The 22,734-nt window shown below is 53.0% G+C and overlaps 1 long non-coding RNA gene across 3 annotated transcripts in view; it reads left to right on the top strand.

Moving 5' to 3' along the window:
• Window positions 1–22,734, top strand: part of LOC311429637 — a 41,095-nt gene that overhangs the window by 9,218 nt on the left and 9,143 nt on the right. Inside the window, exons 1-2 of one of the 3 annotated variants that reach the window (XR_014688313.1) lie at window positions 1,739–1,813; window positions 2,850–3,024. This is a non-coding gene — a long non-coding RNA (uncharacterized lncRNA). Of the gene's footprint in view, window positions 1–1,738; window positions 1,814–2,656; window positions 2,694–2,849; window positions 3,025–22,734 lie in introns of those variants that run through there. The other 2 variants (XR_014688314.1, XR_014688312.1) reach the window with 2 other exon arrangements.

The following is a 22,734-nucleotide window of genomic DNA, read 5'->3' as shown; positions in this document are numbered from 1 at the left end:
AAACGCTCGTGCACATCCCCCTTGCTCCTGTTCACCCTCCTCGCTCTTTCCCTCACTGCTTGTTCAGCCCATCGTGGTGCTGCTTTCATGCCCCTGAAGCGCAGGAGCAGATGGTTTGGAGGCCAGTTTAGGACGATGGTTCCCTTTTCCACCAAGAGCTCTCTTCAGCTGCTTAGCTCAGTGCTAAGTATCTCAGCGATGAAGATCCTCCTTGCCTACCCACACGCGGCACCTCCGTGTCACCTCCCAGCTCCTATTAGAAACCCCGAGGCCGAAGCCCTCTTTAAATCACCCTCCTGACAGCGCTTTAACCCGAGAGGCACTTAAGGCCGCGGTGGCTTTTCCAGGTTCAGCAGCACATGTTAGCTCTGACAAAATGAGGCAGCTCCTTCTCCGCTCCGCTCTGCACACGTGCCTTGCTGAGGCCCAAAAGGCTCTCGCTTGTCCCCTTTCAGCCTGCATTATTCATCTCCTGTAATGCACAATTGATGTTTGTGGGCAGAGGCGAGCAGGTACAGCAGAGCACAACGGAGAGGGAACGCCAGCCCTAGCAGGCAGAGATTGCCCCGGCTGCGTGGGCCAAGTCGAGATTAGGGAGAGGAAATACTCGCCCTTTTGCAGGCACTTCTCAAAGGTAGATGGTGGTGGTGGAAGAGGGGCATGCTGGAGGGGTCGAGGCAGTGCTGGGGGCTTCCCAGAGCTTTTTTTTTTTCTCCTGGCTCTTTCACAGGTGTGAGCGGTGTGTGCGGGGCGTGCGTGGGAAGGTGGGAACGCGCCTGGGGAGGTGTGAAGTAGGTGGCTCTGGGCAGCCTGCGTGGCTGAGTAACGCTGGGGAGGGTGGTGAGGAGGCTGGGGGATGCTTTGTGAAGAGACATGGAAGCTGGTGAGTGTGTGTGTGAGGGTAGGTAGCTCCTGGGAACTACTCGCACCCAGCTGCTTTTCCCCCAAAACCAGCCCATGCTCTCCCATCCTTCTCCTGTTCCCCTTCCCAGCCTCTCCCTGCACAGAAGGTGCTTCCCTGTCCCCCAGACACACGCTGACCCTAATATCCAGCCCCAATTTCACTCTTCCAAATGCTCATGGTGCTGTGTGGCTAAGCCCACCTTAATGCCAGCCCCATCTCTGCTCCTCCTCGCCCACCTCATGTACCTCCTTGCCTCTCCGTGGACCTGGGGGAAGCCGGTTCCTTCCTTCCCAGGTCTCTCCATCCCACAGGGGCTTATTCTGTGCACGTACATCCTCCTTCACCGTGCTTAGCTTTTGCACTTGTGTCACCTGATGCCACCATCAGCCAGTTTCAGAGCACTCGGGGCTGGTGGGACCTCACACTCTTCTTTGCACACCAATTACGCATGTCAGAAAAAAAAGAGGAAGGGAGAAGGGATGAGCATGGATGGTTTTTTCAAGCTCTCTGCTCCAGCAACTTTGCCCCAAGGAGCTGCAACCCATGTCAGGGGACAGCAACGTGGGCTTTGAGAGGTGGTGGAGCAAGAAGAACTAGAGAAAGTGCAAAAAAAAAGGAAGATTTGGGGGATGGAGGCGGTAGGTGTGCGTGTGTGCACGCGTGCAGGTGCACAGCGCGATGCAGCTGTCTCCAAAGTGGGTTCCAGCCTCCCAACTTCCAAGGATGTTGTTATTTTTTTGGTGAGCGATGCCGGCTGTCTGCGTCTCATGCGTTGCTTGTGTTTGCCTGCCTGTGCTGGATGTTGATGAGTATTTGTGTTTTCCATGTGACAGAATATGGCTGGTGTTTGATGATGCTGGGGCTAGCGTTTAGGATCCAGAAGGACGCTTTGCCACTGTGTGGGCTGAGGTAGGTAGGTAACAGTGTCTGCTGCTATCAGCTCGTGTGCTGCAGGCAATTTGTAAGCGTAGTATAGCCGGGTGTGATATGCAGCCAGCGGTGCTTGCTTGACTTATGTTCCTAAATGTGCCGGGGTGTTTTATGTGCTTTTGTTTTCTTATTGATGGGCGCCTTGTGATATACCGGTGCACCGCTTGCCGCGATATGGATGCGTGTGCGTGCGTGTAGATGGCAGTATTTCTGCTCGCTGGTACAGAGGTGGGTTTATGAAGCGGTGTGTACGTGTGCGGTGAAAATTATGGATAAGTGAGCAGGGTTTGAGGACGGCAGATCCGTTCAGGAATTCAGCACGCAGGGGCCAGCGTTGACTCCGCCACGCAGAAATGCTGCTGCTGCCTGCTCCGGCGCGGCGGCACGGGCTGCGTGTAGCTGATGTGGCTGCGTGGTGGTTGTCTGAAAGGTCAGAGGCATGCCCAGGCAGCTGTGCAGCCCCGTCGGTGCGGCACATGTGAAGGAGAGAAGCCAACACCTTGCCCTTTTTGGGGACCGAGTTGGTGGGGGACCCGTGCACGGTGGTGTGGCAGGGGTGGGATGCTGGGGGGCACGAGCGGCAGCACTTTGAGTGTGAGCACAGCCCGCAGGGGGCACCTCGGGGGGGAGGCTGTGTGTCTGCCAGCCTGGCCCCCCCGTCTCCATCCTCCAAACCCCTTTCCGTCGGTCTGTCTGCCCGTGTCCAGCTGCCTGCTCCCACACCGTCTCCTCCGCCCCGGCTCGCTCGCACCCCACGCTGCCTGTGGACTCAGCAGCTGTGCATCTCTCCATCCCTCCCACACACGCACATTCGCGCGCACACACACACACACACACACACCCTGGATCTTCATCTGTGGTATATTCAGTTGCCATTGGAAACCTAAGAAAGAAGTGAATCTACCCTCCAAGTCTTAAGCTGGTGTTTTTTTTTTTTTTTCTTTTTTTCTCTCTCTCTTTTTTTTTTTTTTTCTTTTTTTTTTTTCCTCCCTTTTCTCCTCTCCTCTCCTCGCAGAAGGCGAAGTCTTTCGCGATGAATCCCCGGCAGCTTCAATCGAGCGGTGAGCTGGAGCACCTACCCGCAGGCCACTCCTCGATGTGACTGCACGGAGGCCTTCGCCAGCGCTCGGAGAGGCGAGCAGAGCTGTGGATTTACCTCCCTGCGTCCCCCCCAGCACGAGCACCGCCAGGTAAGCGAGCCCCGGCTTGGCTGCCTGCATCCATCTCCCTCCTGCTTGCTCCCCAGAGGTGCGAGGGAGGGGAGAGGCAGGGGATTCTGCCACACCACGGCTGAAGCCCCTCCGGCTCCCTTTTCCCCCCACACGCCTCTGCGGGGCGGGGAGGCTCGCGATGGAAGCGCTGCGGGGTGGCTGCGCGCGGTCCTGAGCCTCTTCCCCTCCTTCCTCGCCCTCCTCTTTGCGCACACACCTGTCTGCTCCTCTCCCCGTGCGAGATTTCTCCTCCTGGGTTTTGGGGAGAACGGGCAGCCGGGCTGATGCTGCAGAGAGGTGGTAGAGGAGGAGGCTGCTCCGACCCAGAACGGCTGGGCTCTGCCAGCGGGGCCTGGTTCCCTCCTGGGGACACATCCTGCACACACAGGGCATCATGCTGCCGGCTGTGGGGCAGGCAGGGGGCCCCCTCCCTCCTCTGCTCAGAGTATTTTGGGCATCCCCGCTCCCCACGGAGGGCTCTGGCCTCCATTTCCCCGCTCGGTACCTCCTCTGGTACCCGGCCCAGCCTGGCACTGCTTTCGGATGCTCTTTGTCCCTGCTTATCTGCTGTCCCCCGGTGCTCCTGCCTGGCTGCGAGGGATGTTTTCGTGCTGGAGCCTGCGTGTTTCATAAGCCGGCAACGCCACCTGCCCTGCACAGGCAGCAAAGGGGCCCTGTGCCCAGCCTGACCCAGTTTGGGGTGCAAAGCTCAGGGGGGGGCACCTGAGCAGCCCCACCACCACCAGGACAGCCCCGTGGTGCCCCTTGCCATGGGGGAAGGCAGGGTGATCAGCTGTGCTATTTCCACGCCGTGTTTTTGTGCTGTGGCATGAGGAAGGGAAGGGAGCGAGGAGCAGCTGCTTCTCCCCCTGCCTGGAAAGGCCCAGGAGGGGCTTTCTGAGGGGAGGTTTGGGGGCTCACACCTTGCAGGCTGTGGTGTCAGGCTCTGTGCAGATGCTCTTCATTTTTCTGAGTCAGATTTTGGGGCTGCACCGTTTCTCCTTGGGGAAGGGGTCACTAGCCCCCCACAGATGTCTGGTGATGGTGTCCCCTCTCCAGCCACCCCATCACCTCCCTCTCCACTCCTATCTGGTGGTGCTGGCTGTTCCTCTTCCTTTTTTTTTTGGGCACCTCCGTGCTGCCTGTCCCTTCTTCAGCAGCACCCCTTCTTCCCTCCCTCTCCACTCCTCTTCCTCCCTCGTGACCGCGCGGTTGCGCTCGGCGTCGTTACTGGGGGGTTTGCAGAAAGCAGGCTCCTCCCGGATGGAGCCTTTTTGGCGCTGGTTAAATCCCTCAGCCCTCTCAGGGCACGGCTTTGGCATGGACTCGGGGCGGACGAGACAATAAATCCAGCTCTAGGGAGCTCGGTATCAGGTCAAAAGTGCTGCGGCTACGTGGTGGAAGATGCTGATCCAACGTGAACTCCCTCCACCGCCGGTTCAGATTTGTTTAGAAAACAAAGTTGGCTTAGCTGCGTGCTGGCAAGCTTTGCGCTGCATTGGGCGTTACACGCCTGCACCGCTCGGGCTTGATGCTGGCTCCGGTGCTGTTTGTCCTTCCACACCTGGCACGCGCTGCAGACAGTGTGTGTGCACTAGAGGATTTGACAGATGCAACGGCACGTGGCAGCCAGCCCGCTCCAGCCCTCCTGTTGGGAGAGGTGGCTGGAAAAGGGGCTGAGCTGCAGCGTTAGCAGTGAGCAAACCCCATCCCACCCCGACCACCCAGCTCCTCAACACCCCACCATGGCCTGTGTGTGGGGTTGGAGTGACAGCATCGTTCCTCGGGAGCACGGTGGCAGAGAAGTGGGGCACACCACGGGCAGGACAGCCCCGTTGGGGACAGGTAGCTTGCTTGGGACAGCGTGGGCACAAACCTTTGCTGTTGTGTTGCAGGGGCTCTTTCCAGTCCTGCCTTGGTTGCTGAGGGGTCGATTTGTTTGCAGGGGATGAGTGGTTCACCTAGTGCTTGTGCGTGGATGTGTTCAACCTGCTGACAAGGAGTATTTACCGACCAGATTTTGTGGCATGCTTTCCTCTAAAGCCCAGCAGGATGAGCTACTGGGGGGGCTCCTGAAATACTCGTGCCTCAGTTTCCCCTACCATTAAGTGGGGAAACTGCTTCAGGCTGCAGGGAAGGATGCTGTGGGGAAAGGGAGATGCAGCCTGCGGCCTTCGCGGGGGGCTGGATGCTGGAGGAGAATCCGTAATGCCCGGGGTGCCGTGTGCCAGGGCCGAGGCGGTGATGCGCTCAAGCCTCCGTTTGTCTGGGAGGAGAAAGGGAGCTTGTGGCTCGTCACTGTGGAAACAGAGTGGGGATTCAGCAGGCTCCTGGGCCGGGCCCCCCCGAGCAGCCACGCCGTGCGTCGGCCTGGGTGTCACAGGAGCCAAGGGGACCCTGGCACCGGCTGTGACAGGCGGGTGGCCCTGCCCAGCCCCACGCCTCGCCCCATGCACCCCACGGGCACTGCTGGGCCTATCCGAGGATGGGCGATGGTGCCCATGTGTGACGGAGGAGCTGGAGCTAGGGGGTTGTGTTGGGCAGTGGAAGGTGGCCTGTCCGGGATACGTGTCTTCAGACTGCTTCTGAGAAATATTTATGGCCGAATTACCTCATGCAGGCAGTGTCCGCAAGCAGTGAATTCACCAGCTGCAGGCGGCTGTGCTTGCTCCTCAGTTGCCCCACCAGCATCTCTCTTAACATCGGAATAGCAGCAAGTGAAGAAGAGGAGGTTTAGGGAAGTTTCTTCTCCTTTGCAGAATATACCTAAGTAGACATGCATCAGGTAGGGCATGTATGCCAGCTCTAACACAGAGCGTGGGCAGATTTCATACAAATAAACCAAAAGTGATTTCTGGTGGGAGCGTGGCAGTCTGCAGAAGGCTTCCAGAAGCTGCGCCGCCCGTCTTGGCTTGCAGGTGAAACATGTGAACATGTGCCCCCAGCTGGGCACGTGCTCATCGTGGTGGATCTGGGACATGGACGTGTAGGTGCTGGTGGCCTGTTTTTAGCCTTTTCCTTGTCCCTGTGCTGTAGGACCCATGGGTCTGAAGTCAGCGGTGTCAGGGCCATCGGGCTGTGCCCTGATCTGAACTGCCGTGCCTTTTAAAGCCAGCCAGCGTGGGGAGAGCTATCGAGAACCAGCCCGGCACAAAGAGAGAAACACTCATATAATGGGGCTACTTATTTGAGTTCCCCAGCATTTCCCATCGCGTTTCATGTCTTGGGGCTTATTCACAGTTGAAAGGCAATCAATGGAGCTAACAGCCCAGCATTGTTCTGCTCACCTTCTGATTTACTTCCTTTCATCCTCGCTGGGTTTCATCTCCTCCCAGGTTCACGCATCCCCCAGCACTGAGGTCGCTTTCTTTTTATCGCACCTTGGGCTGTGTATAATCAAGCTAGCTCTGCTCTTGCCCTGAATCTTCTGGGGTCAAGGTGGAAATCACTATTCAGCAAGAGACCCAAACAAATGAGCAAAACTAGCCTGGTCGGTCGGAACAAGGTGGAAGTTATCCAAGAAAACTCACACTGATCAATTCCAGTCACCTCCTGTGTTTAAAGTGACTCAGTATCTCCAATTTTAGGATGTTGCTGGGGAGCTGAATTCTCTTATGATTTCTCTTATATCAGTCGTTCCTACCAACAGTGTTTGTGAGATTCTTTTCCCATATCTGCTTAGATAAGGAACTGTTGGAAACCATGCTGGTAGAATAAAGGGTGCTGGGACAAAGCCAATCTTAAAAAAAAAAAAAATAACAACACAAAACCCTCCCACAAAACCTCCCCCGCTTCCCTGAACAATAAGTTATCAAGTCCAGATGGTTAAATCTGAGAGTTTGGAAGGAGCTTAAGTGATTGAGCTGCTAACAAAAATATGCAATCTCTTGTGGAAAAAAAAAAAAAAAAAAAAAAGCTACTGATTCGGGGAATTGCAGAAGACCAAATGTTGTACCTATATTTAAAAAAAGGCTCCAGTGATGATCTGGGGAATTATAGATCTGTAAGCTCTGCATCTGTATCTGGTAAACTGGTGGGGACAATAATTAAAAAACAACACTGAAGACATCTGGAAGATTGTGGTCTGATAGGGCCTAACCAGCGCGGGTTCAGCAGAGGCAAACGGCGTCTTGCTAATCTCCTACAACTCTTTGAATGCGTCGATAAAGCAATGGATAAAGGAGGACCGATTGATATAATGTGTTTAGACTTCCAAAAGGCTTTTGAAAGATCCTACACAAGAGCTACTGAAGAAGCTAAGCAGTCAGTGAGAGACAAAATATTGACATAGATCAAAAAACTGAGTAGGAGACTGAAAGAATGAGGGGATTAAACAGCCAAGTTTCACCGTGGCAAGAGGTTAATGTGGCCTCCAGGTTCCCTTCCAAATCCCATGTGATTTAGTGCATTGTTTAATGACTTGGAAAGGTGGGAGGAGAGAGACGCTGTGTGAGAATCTGCACATGAGACCGAGTTATTAAGTCAGCTGCGGCCAGGAAGGGTTGTGGGGAACAGCAGGGAGAGAGCTTCGTTAAATGGATGCACTGCTCTCTGGCGAACAAAACGCAGTGATGATACGTTCAAAAGTCATGGGTGGTGCAGGGCAGACTCTCAGCCCCTTCAGACACCCCGAAATGTCCTGAATCAAGTGTGTACATACGTGGGCATATGTCAGGGAGCTTGCTGCCCCACGTTCTCCTGCCCTTGAGCAGGTGAAGTGGCTGTTGGCGGCAGAGGTGGTGGGTAGAGAGTGCTTGGTGAGATGGAAAGCCTGTGGACACCCCTGAGTGAAGAGATGGGGGAAAATGGGGTTAGACAGTGGGCTGGGAGTGGCAGTTGTATGAATCAAAGTGAGATTTATGAGTACTCGCATCACACCTGAGCAAGGCAATGCAGAGTGAAATCAAAGTGCATGGCATTGAGGTTCATGTAGTTGGTCTATGGAGCTCTGTATCATGAAATATTGCCAGGACGATGAATTTAACAAGGTCCATAGTGGGCTTGTATATTTTTGTAGAGAGCAGGGATACATAAATGAATTTTAATAAAGGACAAGCCCAGCCTGAACCTTCAGGTTCAATCTTCAGAGCCTACATTAACCTGTAATTCCTAGCGGCCGATGGGAAAACGAAAATAGGAGCACGTTGTCCTTCAATTGTCTGCCTTGATTTTTTCCACCTAAAAAAAATGGTGATGACTTCCATCAGACTCAGTGTGGGTATCTCTGAAAAGGTTGTTCCCTGGTGTACACCTTACCTCGATAATACTCGCTGGGATGTGAGTAGAGAGCTTCTTATGGCCTGACTCTTCCTAGCATCACTTGTGTTTGGGAGCATCCCCAGGCTCAGAGAGGAATGGGTGACATTCTCTCTTCACCTAAACTGGCACAATCCAAAGCCAATAGTAAAACAGAGTTTTCAGCCTTGGAGTTTAAACTCAGCTGAAAACCAGACAGCACAGACACAAATGCAACAACCGCATCGATACTTGAAATCGCCTGAGGTCACAGACCTGAGCTGGAAAGTTTCCAGGCACTCCTGGCAGGTTGCCTGGTGCTTCCACACCCCGCCTGAGCCGTGGCTGCGGGAAGCACAGAACCATGATAACCAGGTATTGCAGACTTGCCATTTGCCAGGCCCAGCAGTCAAATTCTGCTGAGGGTGAGGGGAGGAGAGAAATCTCTGAGTGTATAGGAGCTCTGAAACCTTACCTGATTATTTCCTCTCCACTTCAGTGCAAAGAGCTGAGTCTGTAAGCACCTTCTCCCTGTCCTACAGAGCTCTCTGCCCAGGAGCACGGTCCCAGTTGTAGAGGTTTGTTACTGAACACTGAGTTTAGGATGTCAAAATCACTCACAGCTTGGCTAACTGCGCCTATTCACACACAGAGTTTGGTTTTTTAGCTCTTTGTGTGCAGCACACACAAACCTCAGGCTCCTCATTAGTATGTCTCCTTCCTGGGCAGCCCACGAGGTGTGAGGGGAGTGACTCCTTGTGCTGGGAAACATTTTTAAGCCAGGAAAACAAACACCGAGGAGCAGCTCCGTGTGCCACTCTTGGCTGCATCTCTGTGATCTCTTGTATTCTTAGAGCTGTGATTTTTTTGGGGGGAGGTGGCTCAGAGCTACACCCACTGCATCTGATACGGATAGAGTGGGGGCAGCCGGGCTCATCCCGGTGCTGAGGAACCTGGGGTCACTGTCACACCTTTCCACGGGGACAAAGCCTCCTGCACGGCCAGGAGGAACTCTGGCAGCCTTTCTCTGGGTCTGAAGCGACATCTCCAGCACCTCTCCTGCATCCCAGGAGCTGCGGGGGCTGCGAGACAACTGACGTCACCCCTGCGGCGTGCCAGCAACCCCACGGCTCGAGAGACGGCTTGATCACCGCCACTCCATTACGGCACCTAAAAAGACCTCTGGGATTGGGAGATGATTGCATCTCTCTGCTCCGTTACAGCAGCCGATGAACCTCCAGGGCCAAAGGATAAATGGCACCCTCTCCGGAGCGTTACGGCACTCAGAAACCTCGCTCGCTGACTCACAGCTGCCTGCCTCCCCCCCCCTCTTCCCTCCACCACCTTCAACTTGTCTTTGGCACCCAGCCACCGTCAAAGCTGAGGTGTAGCTGGATAATCCCCGGCACTTTTGCAGTCCCTGCCTGCCTGCAGCACCGGGATGAGACCCCGATACCTCCTTGCACGGGGGAACGTCGGCGCGGTGACGCATGTGCTACCCTTTTGTTCTGCAAGAGCAGCAAGGGACCACTGCAGTAAACATCTCAGCATCTGTGAACCCCTGGCACTGCTCTGCAACAGCAGACGATCTCCTCTTGTATTTTACAGGGTGAGGACTCTTCTCACACTGTTAAGGATGCTTCAGAAGCCAGTTCAGCACCTGGGAATGGCCATGTCATATCAGCAACTGGAGCTTACTGACAGGAAGGGGAATACGCCGAGTGTCTGGTCAGCGATACCGGCATTTAGAAAGAACAAATTAATTTCTCACACGCCCTAGAGAGGTGGAGTTCTGTCATGTTACAAACCTGACTCGTAGATTCTGGGGAAAATCCTAAAAGCTTTTGGTAATAGAGGTTTTAGTGCGTTTAATGCCGATGGAATTAAAAGTCTCTAGGCGCTCGTCGTGAATGGATTTACATCAGGGAGATTAGAAAAGGGAAAACATTATTGGTGTCCAGGAAACTCAGGAGAGCAGCTGTCAGCTGGTTCAGATGGAAGGCTCCCCGGCGGACAGCCCCGCTGGCCATCGCGCACACTAACACAACCAGCGGGGTCGGCTCGCATCCTCGCAGGCTGGGGACGTGTCCGATGAGTCACTTCTCACATGAGTTCACATGATGGTGTGGTTGCACCAGCCAGCTTGTACGGACTCATCGAAGGTGAACAAGTGCAGTGATGGACTCCCCATTTCATCCGACATGCTCTTATTGCAAACCCATATGCCTCAGCCGAGGGCTGCTGCCTTTCCTAGGTCTTCATCCCCTGAAGGTGTTCACCACCTTTCATTCCTGCAGAGGAGCATGGAGGAGGACCTCGTGGACTCCCCCCTGCACATGGAGACATGCCACATGAGAAGGATTGGGGTCTTTTTCTGCCCCCCTTTTTCCCACCAGCAATGCACCTGGCTATAAAGCTACAAACCCTAACTTAAAAGTGCAAGAACCTTACAGAAGATTTTTTTGAGGCTTAGTAAATTCAGAGGGACCACAACCAGCTCAGGAAACCCTCAGGTTTCAACTTACCACAGGTTGGGAGAGTATCGTGGGGAGGCACCCCTGAACATTGCCAGGTTCTGCTCTTTTTTTCCAAGGCGTCAGTGGCACGGAGCATCCTGGGGCCATATGGCCCTCATCTGTGCTCTTAGGTAAGAAAGGTGTGAGCCTTGAGGGATCTTTCTTTCTTGGACTTCTCTGCTGGGGCTGTGGTGCTGATGCTGCGCTCTTTGCTGGGAGATGACAGAGTCAATAGCAGAAAAGACACGAAGAGGCCAGCAGGGAGAGTGAGAAGGGTTTGGGCCTTAAGTACATCAGCTGGCTGTGCTCCTCTCAGGGCAGCTCTGAGAGCCGATTTGTGTGCTGTCCCTCTTCTTATTTCTCTCCAAAGTCCTCACCACTTGTTGGCGCATTTTGTTGAGAGCAGAGATGAGGGTTAATTCACCCTGGTTTTCTCCTTAAGTGAGACATCATCAAGCTGAGGAGTCAATTCAAATCCCGCTTCAAGCATCTTTATCCCCTCGCAGCCGAGAGCTGGGAGATGCGGATCTGCTACAACAGAGAGCTCCCTGCCCTGGTGGGGATGGGCAGGAGAGAGAGCGGGGACAGGCAGGGAGGGAAAGGAAGGATTTGGGCTTCTGGCAGCGAGATGCCCCCCGACAGTTACATCCCTGGTGGCAGAATGCCTTGTCTGTGGTGGACTTCATCAGCCAAGTGCTCACAAGCACCACCTCTATCACACCGAGGGCAGGCTTACCCTGGATTTTGGGTGACAATAATGTCCTCTCCACAGCATGGAGCTGGGCTTCATCCCATCCCTCTTCTTCCTACACACCACGGGTGGCTGCCTGATGGCTTCAGGGGGGGTGGGAGGGAGGGAAGGGCTCACGGAGTGGGTGACAGTGGCCTCGAAACACGGTGTCAGGTATTGTGTGCCAGGGACAGGGCAGGCTGGATGCCTCTGGTGTCCCTCCCAGTGCGTGGGTAGATGCCCTCAGGAGGTCCTCAGAGGGGGAGAAAGAGGCAGGAGAGAGGAAGGAGGGACAGAAGAAGGGGTGAGCAGTCTCAGTGCCTCCCCGGGGGGCCCTGTTGTGCGGCAGCAGGAGCCAGAGAGGGAGGGCAGGGAGGTGGGATGCTCTGCTGCAGGCTGGCACCCCGCGAAGCAGCAGGGAGGCAGTGGGCATTGTGGCTGGCAGCCCTTTTCCCCGGGCACGGAGGCTCCCCTTCATCAGCTGAGAATGGAAAGAAAAGGGCCTCTTTGAAATAAAGCACAGGATTTAGAAGCAAAAATGTTAATGTGGTGAGTGGGGACATAGCAGTGAGCAGCGAGTGATCAGCGGTGACATGTGGGCAGGAACTGGAGCTGTCCCTGGAGGTCCAGGTCTACTCTGCAGTGGGGACGTGAGGAAATCTGTTGGGGTGAGGGAAAGGTGTCTGACCTGGCACTGCTGAGGATATGTTTGTCCTGCAAACACATCTGAGCTGCTGGGCACGCAGGCGCCTGCCTTCGGATGGGTACACAGCAAGCTTGGGGCACACTGCTGCGCGGTCTGCATCGGCACAGGCAGAAGCGGCGTATCTCAGCAAGGGGAACCTCTCCAGAAAGGGGTTTGCAGCTTTTTCGTCCTTCCTGCACCCAGATGAAAGTGTTTCCATGCCACCGTTGTCCTTCTCGAGGCACCTTGCTTTCCATCTGTCTGTCCACACAGAGAATATCGACGCAGGTGCCCCCACTCCTGCAAGACGGCCGCGCTGGCCGCTGTAATAAGCTCATTCAGGCGGGACGTGTTCCCCCCTGTAAACAGCAGGCGATGTGCATTCCCAGGCAGAACACTGCTTCTGGAGGACATCTAGCACAGCTAACGCGTCGTGACAACCAGCAGCAACTCCGGGCTGCTTTCGCAGAGCTGTTTGTGGAATCACCCCAGCCCTTTAGCACAAGACGTGCGCACACATATGGGAAGCCCTACCACCACAGAAGAGAAAGGTTTCTACTTTTCGGGGACTGATGAGTCCCCGGCAAGTGCTAGTCCAATAATCATAACAATCATGAGCTGTGTTAAGGGGTGTGAGAGGGGAGAAAGGAGTTCTTCAGCTCAGTGGGACCGCTGAGAGCACACGGGCTTGGCAGCTGTAAGGACACCACGAAGCTGTCAGCTGCAGAAGTGAGCGATGGGGTGTGCTCACCTCTGTTGTGGAGGTGGGAAAAGTTATGAGGGCAGCCCATAGGATTTTTAGGACCTGTCAGTTGCTTTCTGGTGCTGAGGAAATCTGACATCTCCCTGTTGGGAGTGACTAACATAGATTCAAAGTCCCCTCGCTTGCATAATTAGCAGCGTTCATGCTTACCGTTTTTCCAGGGACTGCCCAGTGCATGAAACTGATTGACTGTAGGATTATGATATTGCCTGCAAATCCATGTAGATGGTTTGTATTATCTGCACCGTGGTGGCACGTTATATTCTCACAACACGCGAGAGGATGAGAAGGGAATGAGATTTTTCATGGGGAACCACCTTTGGGCACTGCTAATTTTGCTTCATTTTTGGAGTTGGTGAGCCCGGTTGTGTTGTGGGGTGACATGGATGAGGAAACCTGACACTGAGCTGGAGGACCCGTGAGGCTGTATCATGATGTAGCCAACAAAGTGAGCTGCTTGTTGTTGCTTTGATGTGATCATCTGACAGTTTGATGCTTTATTCAAAGCACTGGGTACAACTTCCTTACTCTCCTTTCCCAAGCACTTTGAGGCCAACCGATGTATTAATAAATTAGAGGGATTAAAATAAACAGTGCTTTGAAAATCATTAGGCATCCCAAATGCCTGGAAACAAACAGCAGTTGAAATAAAAATACAAAATGCAAATGGGCTAAGAACTGGGCCATAAAATGGTGTAGCCTAGCCCTGGGACAGCTCTGGAAAGGTAAAATATGTTCATTCTCTTGACTCTCTGGCTTGGGATGGATGAAATAGTGCTGGGGTACAGTGCATGGGGAAGAGTCCCTGCCCCAGTTCATGCAGTGGTCCAGAGCCAGCCCCACCAGTGCCTTTACTGGCTGCAGAGCAGGGCTGTGGGGAGATGAGGCCACAAGCACCAGCCACAGGGCTGGAGCTGAGGCAAGATCTGAAAGCTGCAGACTGGGGACCATCTGGGTGAGCAGCTGTCCCAGGCAGCTCCTTCTGCTGCTCTTGGTCCTGACCCTCACCCTCCAGGCACTGTACACCCAATTCTCTCCTCCTCTCAGCTCACTGCCTTTCCCACTCCGATTCCTTCTTCTCCTTCCCTCTCTGGAGATCTGGGGACTGACACAGTCAATTTGCACAGCACGCATTTCATTTTCTCTGAGTGCTACCAAAACTTGTCCCCCAAGCCCTTGGTGGCCACGTCAGCAGAGATGCTGGCTGCTGCCAGGGCAATGAAAGAACGTGTTCCTCAATAACCCTTCTTCTTTCTGCATCCTGGCAGGGGTGATGTGTTTATTGTTGTGACCTGCCTTTTGCTGTTTGTCCATCCTAGCTCACAGAAACACCCTAACAGCACCGGGCCGATGAAGGATCACAGTCCGCAGGGACATCATGTGGGGTATGAGTCGTGGATGAGCGTGTGGCTGGCGACATGATTGCTGTGATGTTTTGAGTGGTGCTTACAAGAGGAGTTACTTGAAACAAAGATGTTTGGGAACTGCATTAGAGTAACACATGCATCTTTAATGCGTGCAAAAACCGGTGGGGTCCTGCTAAAGAAGTGAAAGCAACGAGGGCAATCAGTCTTGGCCACGTGGCTGCAGGATGATTTCAGAGCAGAGAGGCATGAAAGAATCACGACTGGCCGATGCTGCCAGCCCAGCAGGGAAAGGGGATATCCAGTTTTCCAGGCAGTTGTTAGAGATCCTGTGTTCGTGAAGGAGATACTCACCACCTGCTGACTGAGCATCCTGTCGGTACTTGGAGAAGACCGTGTACTGCTGAGGAGGAGGAGGAGAGGGGCAGCCGCGAGAAGCCTGCCTGAATCAGGAATTGCCCAGACCATCTTGAGTTCCTCTTGTGTGACAGACTTATCAGGCATCACTGGCCAGGGAGAAAGCCGTCAGACAATAGGAGAAAGCTGGCCTAGGAAAAGGCAGAGCCTGGCTGATAATTGAATACCTCTCCCTGCCTGGCCGGCATGCTGCGAGTGGAAGGCATCATGAGGCCAAGTGCTTGCCACTGCCAAGGGACTTTTCTCCTCCATGCAGCCACTGGGATTTCTAATCCAGGCTGGGTAGGACAATGCTGTCATGTTAGTAATAGTATAACTCTCTTAGCAGTCTACCGGTGTGACAGAGCCACAAAGAGAACAGTGTAGGCTGAATATGCACTCATGCTTGCTAAGCCTGTAATCCCAGCTTTGATTCTCTCTCCCTCTCTTTCGATTTTTTTTTTTTTTTATAATAATCAGTTCAAACTTAATAAGAGTGATTCACTAGTTGCCTGTTTATCTTTCCTCAGCATGGCATCCAATTTGGATATCACAGGGGAGGAGAAATGGGGGGAGAAGGGAGAAATGGGAGAGGAAAAGGGAGCCTGGAGGGTGTCCCTGTTTCCTCTCTCCATAGAAACTAAGGCTGCTATCTTTCTGTGAACCTGAAAATCCCAGCTGTTATTTCAACCCATTGTCAGAAGAGGCTGGTGATCAGCTCTGTTCTCCCATTCGATTTAGACCTTTTGTAGCTTTCTTACTGAAGGTTCAGCATCAGTTGGAATCTGATGAGAGTGTTTGGTGGTCTGTGGGATGGAAGGACACAGGACACGTGAGTTCCCTGGACCTGTCTGGACTGTGCCATGTTTGCTGCATTCACATGAGACAAGGCAGTGATGGGGCTAAGCCTCTCCAAGGCTGTGACTGTGTCTGTACCTCCTGGAGGCAGATCTCAGCAGATCCTAGCAGACCCCAGGATGTTCCCCAGCCCAGGCAGCTGCAAGACCCGTTCTAGGGTTGATTCCAACACCATAATGTGTTTCTGCATCCAAACCCTTTTGACTCTGTCTTCTTAGAAACCTGAACACATCTCAGAAATCACTTGGACTGGGCAGGAAGATATAGCTGGGCTGTACTAGGCAGGTAAAGAGGTAAATGCTGGGTGTGCTTGCAAAGTCTCTTGCCCAAGAGCTGATGTTAAGGACCATCCTGCACTGCTCTCCTTGCCCTGGGCATTCAATGGCCTGAGTAAACCTCTGCTTGTCTCACCCCAGGTGCTCCTCCAAAGCCTCCTTCCTCCTTGTCTCCAGGGGCTGGCACAGCTCTGCCGTTCTGCTCTGGGCTGCTGGCGGCCGTGCTTTTGGCCGGGTGACACTGAACACCGGAGACACGAAGCAAGTCATTTGGAATAAGCAGTTAAGTGTTGGTTGGTACATGGGAGAGCAGAGAACAGGAGAGGGCAGAAAGGTCAGAAAAACTACAGGTCTGGACAATTGTGGAGGATCGCTGGAGGATTTACGGAGTTCAGCTAGCCTTTTGCTTCACCTCGGTTAAATATCATGTAACCATGGCTCGCTGGGACAAGACTGGTCCTGACTCCCAAACAGCCATGTCCAGGTGAGCCATGCATGGTGCCGAGAGCCTGGTGTGGAGGATGCAGCTCCCTGAGAGCCGTGGGGCAGTGGCAGCATGTGGACCACTCTCTAGAGGGATGAACGGTGGTAGGAGCATGTGAAACGCTGCTCCTCTCTACGCTGCTCCTCTCTCAATCTGGCTGCTTCTGCTGCTGTCTATGAGTCTCTTCTCACTGCTTATTCTTCCTCCTGTGCTCATATCACCTCGTTTCTTCCTGTGCTCGATGCACGGCCCAGTGAATAGAATCCATGCATAACCCTCCACTCTCCTTTCCCTTCCTCATCGCTTTTCTCACTCATTCTTTCTTCCCGTCTCTCACTAACTCTCTGTTGCTCTCTCTGCCAATTTATTCTTCTCTTTCCTCCCACACTCTGTCCCCGTTTAATCAATCTTAGCACAGGCCTGTTTTCCACCAGAGCTGCTGTTTCATGCTTACTCGCGTGGAGGGAGGGTGGGCAGGTGTGTGCAGGGAGCAGGGGAGCTGAGATGAGACTGGTGGTCACGGCTGAGTCACGTCACCCAGCCCAGGGCTTGGTTCTCTCCATCCAACACAGGAATGAGTCTGCAGCACCTCGAGGTTGTAAAAACAAGGCCTGTGAAGCTCCTGGAAGTGGGTTAGAGCTGTTTAGGTGCTTGTTTCTCTTTGGTGCCTGGCTATGCCCAGAGCTATGTGCCCGGACTGACAGACAGGAGGCACATTTTCTGCCCTTCCTATTCAAAACGTTTGCACCATCCAGTCTGTGATGAGGAATAACCCCATGGGGTACGGCTGCCATGACTCAGTCACGGTGTGGCTGCAGACCAAGGGCAACTTCTGTTCCTGTAGGCACTACTTTTGCTGACTAACAACACTGACCCATGGCCTCTTGCCTTCCAGCTCCTTCTCTTGTTCTGCCTTGCCCCATGTCCTCCTTCTCCTCTTTCCAACATAATTTCCCCCGTTCCCCCCGTGTGCTCTGTGCTCCCCATGGCAGCACACGCATGGCGCCGGGGCCTGCACGGCCTACTGGCTTGCTGGAGCTGCCAGATGCTTGCACCTCCTCGGCTCTCATGGGTAGGAGTTGCCATGGGAGACAGGGAGAGAAGGAAAGTGCCTTCCCCAGCAGCACCCGGAGCCAGAAGTCTTCCATTGAGTGGAGAACACCCCCCTCTTGTGTTCCTTCCTCCCCTCAGCCCCCCTTTCGAGAGCACGCTGCAGAAAGCTGCCTTTGAAGCCCCTTAATTAGTGTCCCGCGTGTCCTGAACGGAGCCCTTCATTACCACCAGCGAGAGGCACAAATTGGCGTGTGTTTCAGGCTTGGGCTCGGCGCCAGAATTTTGTTCCAGTCCCCTCCCTCGAAACCTCTCCAGCTTCCCCCCCTCCTCGGCACACACGCATGCACACACACTCCCACCGAAAAAGCACACACACACAAGGGATCCTGCCAAAAAGAGACCCCCCCACCCTCCTTCCAGCGTCTCAGATTTGAGGGAGCAAACAGGAAAAAACAACCAGCCAAACAGAAAAAATAAAAGGCAAAGGTCACTGCTCCCTGCCTCGTCCAGGCTTGCTCTTGGCTCTTCTGACCCTCCAGCATATGTGAGTGCAGGTTGGGGGTCATTATCAACCCCAGAGTGTCTCTTGCAGCCTGTGGATGTGCTCTGAGGGTGCTAATTAGTGAGAGGAAGGCTGATTAGGTTAGAAATTAAGTGCTTATTTTCTCTCTCTCCTTTTTTTTTTTTTTTTTTTTTTTTTTTTTTGATATATGTGTGTAAAAAATCATGGAGCCAGCTGGAGCCTCAGGAACAATGGGAGAAAAGGCAGGCAGGATTCAAGGGAGGGGGATCAATGTCCCACCTCACCTCTCCTTCACACGTGGGCCCTGGGCACCCAGGCAGTCTGTGAGCTCACAGATCTCCTGCTTTAACCCCCTTTTTTTTTTTAACCTCAATTTATTTCAAAGATGCCTCCATCGAGGCATCCCACCTCAGAGGGTCTTGCGCTGCCAGGCTGAGGAAATTCAAGTCTGTTTCTACCATGGACTTTGGCTCCCTGTTCCAAAAGTTGCAGCACACGTGTTTGATTTCTAGGAACACCAAGGCCTGTGTGCCTGGGCAGCCAAAACCTGTTCCTGCCCTGACATCGGGCCTTGTGAGATTTTTCTCCTCTGCTCTTGCTAGCCTCAGTCTGTCATGGTGAGTGGGCTGTGGGATAAGGAAGAACAGATCAGGATGTGACTGAAGAGCAACTTGTCCTTGCTATAAGGCTATTCTGTGCTTCCAGTTCTCCGGGCAGCAGCTCAGAGCTGGTGAGGGGCAACAGAAAAATCATCTCCTTCCTTCCACTTGATCTGAAGGATACCTCTGGGACCAGTGCTCTGGATACGCTGGACCGTGGGCTATGCTGGGCCTTGAGCTTTCCTCCAAAGGCCACAGTTGCAGTTGGGAATACTCAGGTCCCAGCAGGCTGGAGGGGAGAGAGGGAAGGAAGCAATGCCTAAAACAGCTTTGCAGCTTCCTTTCTGGAGCAGGAATTGTGCTGCCAGACCCACAAGTTGGTGGCATCAGGTTGGAGGGTGGCATCTGCAGCCGGCCAATTTATATGACCTGAGGCCTTGCTGTGATGCTGGCAGTGGATGTCGTCTGTCCCAGTTGGGGACATGGCTGTCGAGACAAGGTTGTTTCATTCTGCAGTGGGGAATATTTTCTCAGCAGGGGCTTGTGACCCCTTAGCATCATAGCTAACTGGGGTGTGTGGATCAAAAAGCAGAGGAAAGCTTTGCTGATGGGCCCCAGACCCTTTGTTGTGCTTCAGAGCCCTGTGTGTGGGGCCCAGAGACTTTGTGTCTGCAAAACAAGAAGTCTGGCTTCTTGGGATGGTGGGAGAGCAGCCAGGGGACCCCTGTGTGCACATGGTGCATGTCTGTGTGCTCATATTCCTTGGGCCGAGTGCCATGAATGTGAGTGCAGGCATATTTTGGTACTGCACAAGGGAAGGGCACATTTGTCTGGGTACAATTCAGGCCCCATTCCCTTTTCTCATCACGCCGGTGTTTTTATACCATGTGCCTCCTGCAAAGAGCCGAACAAACAAACAAACAAACACATGGGAACCCAAACTCCCTATTACCACCACACTGCAGATGCAGCCTGGTTTGGCCTGTATTTCTCCCGTTGCCACAGCAACGGTAAGCCAGGGAGTAAATCAAAATATCCTCTCCAGTGCTCAACACCCCCATATGGCAAAATAATAGTGACAGTGCGGAAAGCCTGGTCTGCCTCCCTTGCTTCTCCTTCCCAACCCCAGTTCAGCAGAGGCTCTCCGGAGACCTGTCACATGCCTGTCAGAGCCCCAAGGAGATGACAAGCCTCCTCTACAGGGAGTGAGGGAACACCATCTTCGCTGTGACCAGCAATCACCCTTATTCCCTGCTCTGGTTGCTGTGTCTCCCACAGGGGGGTGTTTAGGTCTGATCAATGTTCAGCCTTTGCGGTCTCAGCTCAGCTGGCTTTTAACAAGATGAGGCCCGTCAGCTCCACTAGAGACCAAACAGCATCCAAACCAGGCTTAGCAACCTGCTTCTTGCTTCAGCAAGCTCTGCTTACAGCTGGGAGAGGCAGAGCCTTCGGAGAGGAGCAAAGCAATCAAAGCACATTTAGGACCAGGACTCCTGTCCAGCTGAGCTCAGAAATATGCTCGCTGGGACAGCTGCCAAAAGGGCTCCACCAGCTACACTTTGCATTGGCCTTGGGCACTTCCAAAGTCGGTGATGTGCTTAGGAGAGGAGATCTGTCTGCCCAGAAAGAAGAGGCCTCGGGAGGAGAGAAAGGCCTGCTGCCCCTGGAATGGGTCTATTGGCCCTCTGAGAGCAGGGGGAAGCCAAACGTGCATTTTCTACAACAGACAACCTAGGTCTGGGTGCTATTACAGCCCTGGAGGATGACCTGCATCCCCTTCTCTGCCAGCAGGCAATTAGACTGGATCCATCACTTGTGCCTCACTCAGCTCTGGCCTCCAGCAGCTTCATTAGGAACCTCTGTGTTCCTTGGCTGATTTTCCCCCAAGAGTCCGATTTTAAGGCTCCCCGGCGACTGCTAATGTGTAAATACAGCGTGCTTCAACATGGCGATGTGATTGCCCAAGTGGATTGGAGCTGTTTACTCTTCGGCAGCTAAAGAGCATCCCCACCTCTCTGTGTTGTGACAGCCGCTTCTTGCACAGGGAGATGGCTGGTGGGAGCCCAGCCTGGCTCCAGGCATGCTCACAGATCCATGTGGCTGGGTGGACTCGGAGTCCTTCTCATCTCTCTGTGGAAGGGAGGAGAAGAGGCAGGAGTGGCCCATGGAATATGCAAAGAGGGCCATTTGATGATTAAATGCTAGAGCACAGCAGCAGTGTAAAAATATACATATATCACAAGCTTTAATTAACACAAGCGAAGGGAAAAGGAGGAAAAAGAGCCACTTTTTAAAGGTTTCACAGAGACTATAAACTGGCAGCAGAGAAAAAAATGTAATACATGCAAATTAATGGCATAAATTTAGGGTTACTTAACTTCACAAATGTTAACAAGCTCATAAAAAAAAAGTTATTCTTTCCCAGTTTCCTGTCGCTGTTTGTTTATTTATTTATTTTTTTTTTTTTTCCCCCCGTTGAGAAGATTATGTTTTCAGTATATTCCTCCTAAATTAATTCTGGCTCTCTCTCTTCCTTCTCCCTTCCCTCCCCGCCTCCCTCCCTCCTTCGTCTCTGTCTCTTTCTCAGTGTCTGCCTCTGTCTGTTTGCCTTCCTTTCGTGCCTATCTATCATATCCTTAATGTCCCCATCATCATCGTATCTAGCCTTGGATACAATACCCTCTCATTTCTCCTCCTTTTTTCTTCCCTAGCTCCCACCCCACCCTTCTCCCCTACTTCTCGTCCCTTTTCTCCTATATTTTTTTCCTTAGCAGTCGGTATAACTCCAGCCTGGTAATGCTACACGCGGCACCACCAATTTCCAAACATGCATTGTTCCCTGCCACCACCGGCAGACAAAAGAAGGCAAGGAGCAAATTAAGCGGTCCCCAGCTGAACTGCTCGTTTATCAGCCACCCGAACAAGCGGCTGGTTGCTGCTGCAGGCTGGATAGCTAGGGACACAGGCGAGGGTGCGTGGGCAGGCCATGTCGGTACACCGTGGTCCTGCCACTGTTCCCCCTGCACCGTCCCCTTTTTTTCCAGCCTCTGCCTCCGTGCGGTGGTGGATAACAAAGGGCACGGCCGCTCCTTGCTGAGCCCGGGGAGTCACGAGCCCCCGAGGTCATGGTGTCTCCGCTTTGCTTACGGATAAAACCAAGTTTCAAAAACTCGGGAGATTGTCTGTTTAGCTCTGCCAAAGCTCATTTCCCCGGAAGGAGGACGTGTGCCTTTTGTTCTGCTTCTTTTAAAACCACCAAGGACACCCCAAGTTGCATTACCCGTGACGTAACTCATCCTGCCTGTGATGCTACAGCGCTCTGTTCTTAGGCTCTTGTTCTCGTTGCTTGAAGGGAGAGTGGTTAAAAAAAAATCTCATTTTGACTTATGGACCAGACTGAGTCATAGGAAGACATCATTAAAAAAAAAAAAAAAAAAAGAAAAAGAGGGGGTGGATATCATCATTTTTGGCCACAAGCCATCCCTGGAGCTTTCAAAGTAGCCTGTGAATATTACTGCCAGCTCTGTTTCAGTATCACAGACAGCAGCCCTGGCCAATTGCTTTTCTCCTCAACGGCCCATTCGGCATTTCAGAATACTGGAGAGCAGACAGGGAAGTCAGCCTTTTATTCAACACAGCAGTCTTGGGAAAAGGGAGGTGAAATTACAAGCTGGAGTCCCTGGGCAGCAGTGAAAACGAGAAAATCCAAACAAGCAAAAGGGAAAAAAAAAAAAAAAAAAAAAAAGGAAAAGTCTCAATTTCTCAAAGTGAGAGAAAGGATGTTGGTGGGTGGGTAACAAAGAGGCTAGGAAGAGGAAGCACAGAAGGAGAATCTGTTATGTTTGGAAGATGTGGGAACCATCAACACAGATGTTGCAGGAGAAAGTGATTGAGAAGCTGAATGGGACTCGCCGAGGCTTACAGTTGGGTGCAGGCTTAACCACATCGCTACGGAGAGACCTGGATGCAGGAAAAGGGAGCAAGAAATAACTGTGCGGGAGTCCCCGTGCAGCAGCAGTCTCTGTCCCCAGTGACATCACAGGCTTTCCCACTGACAGAAATCACTGCTTTTCCTGGGTAGGAAATGAGTCAGGGTGACTACAGATTTTAGGGCTCGGCCTATGCAGATTAAGAGGAGTAGTAAGGAATAAATAAAACATGGCATATGCAAGGGTGACTAAGGGCTGGAAGAGAAGCAAAGAACAGCG

This window comes from Aythya ferina (genome assembly GCF_964211825.1).
Source record: "Aythya ferina genome assembly, chromosome: 1".
NCBI lineage: Eukaryota > Metazoa > Chordata > Aves > Anseriformes > Anatidae > Aythya > Aythya ferina.
This window is presented reverse-complemented; position numbering and strand designations above follow the sequence as displayed.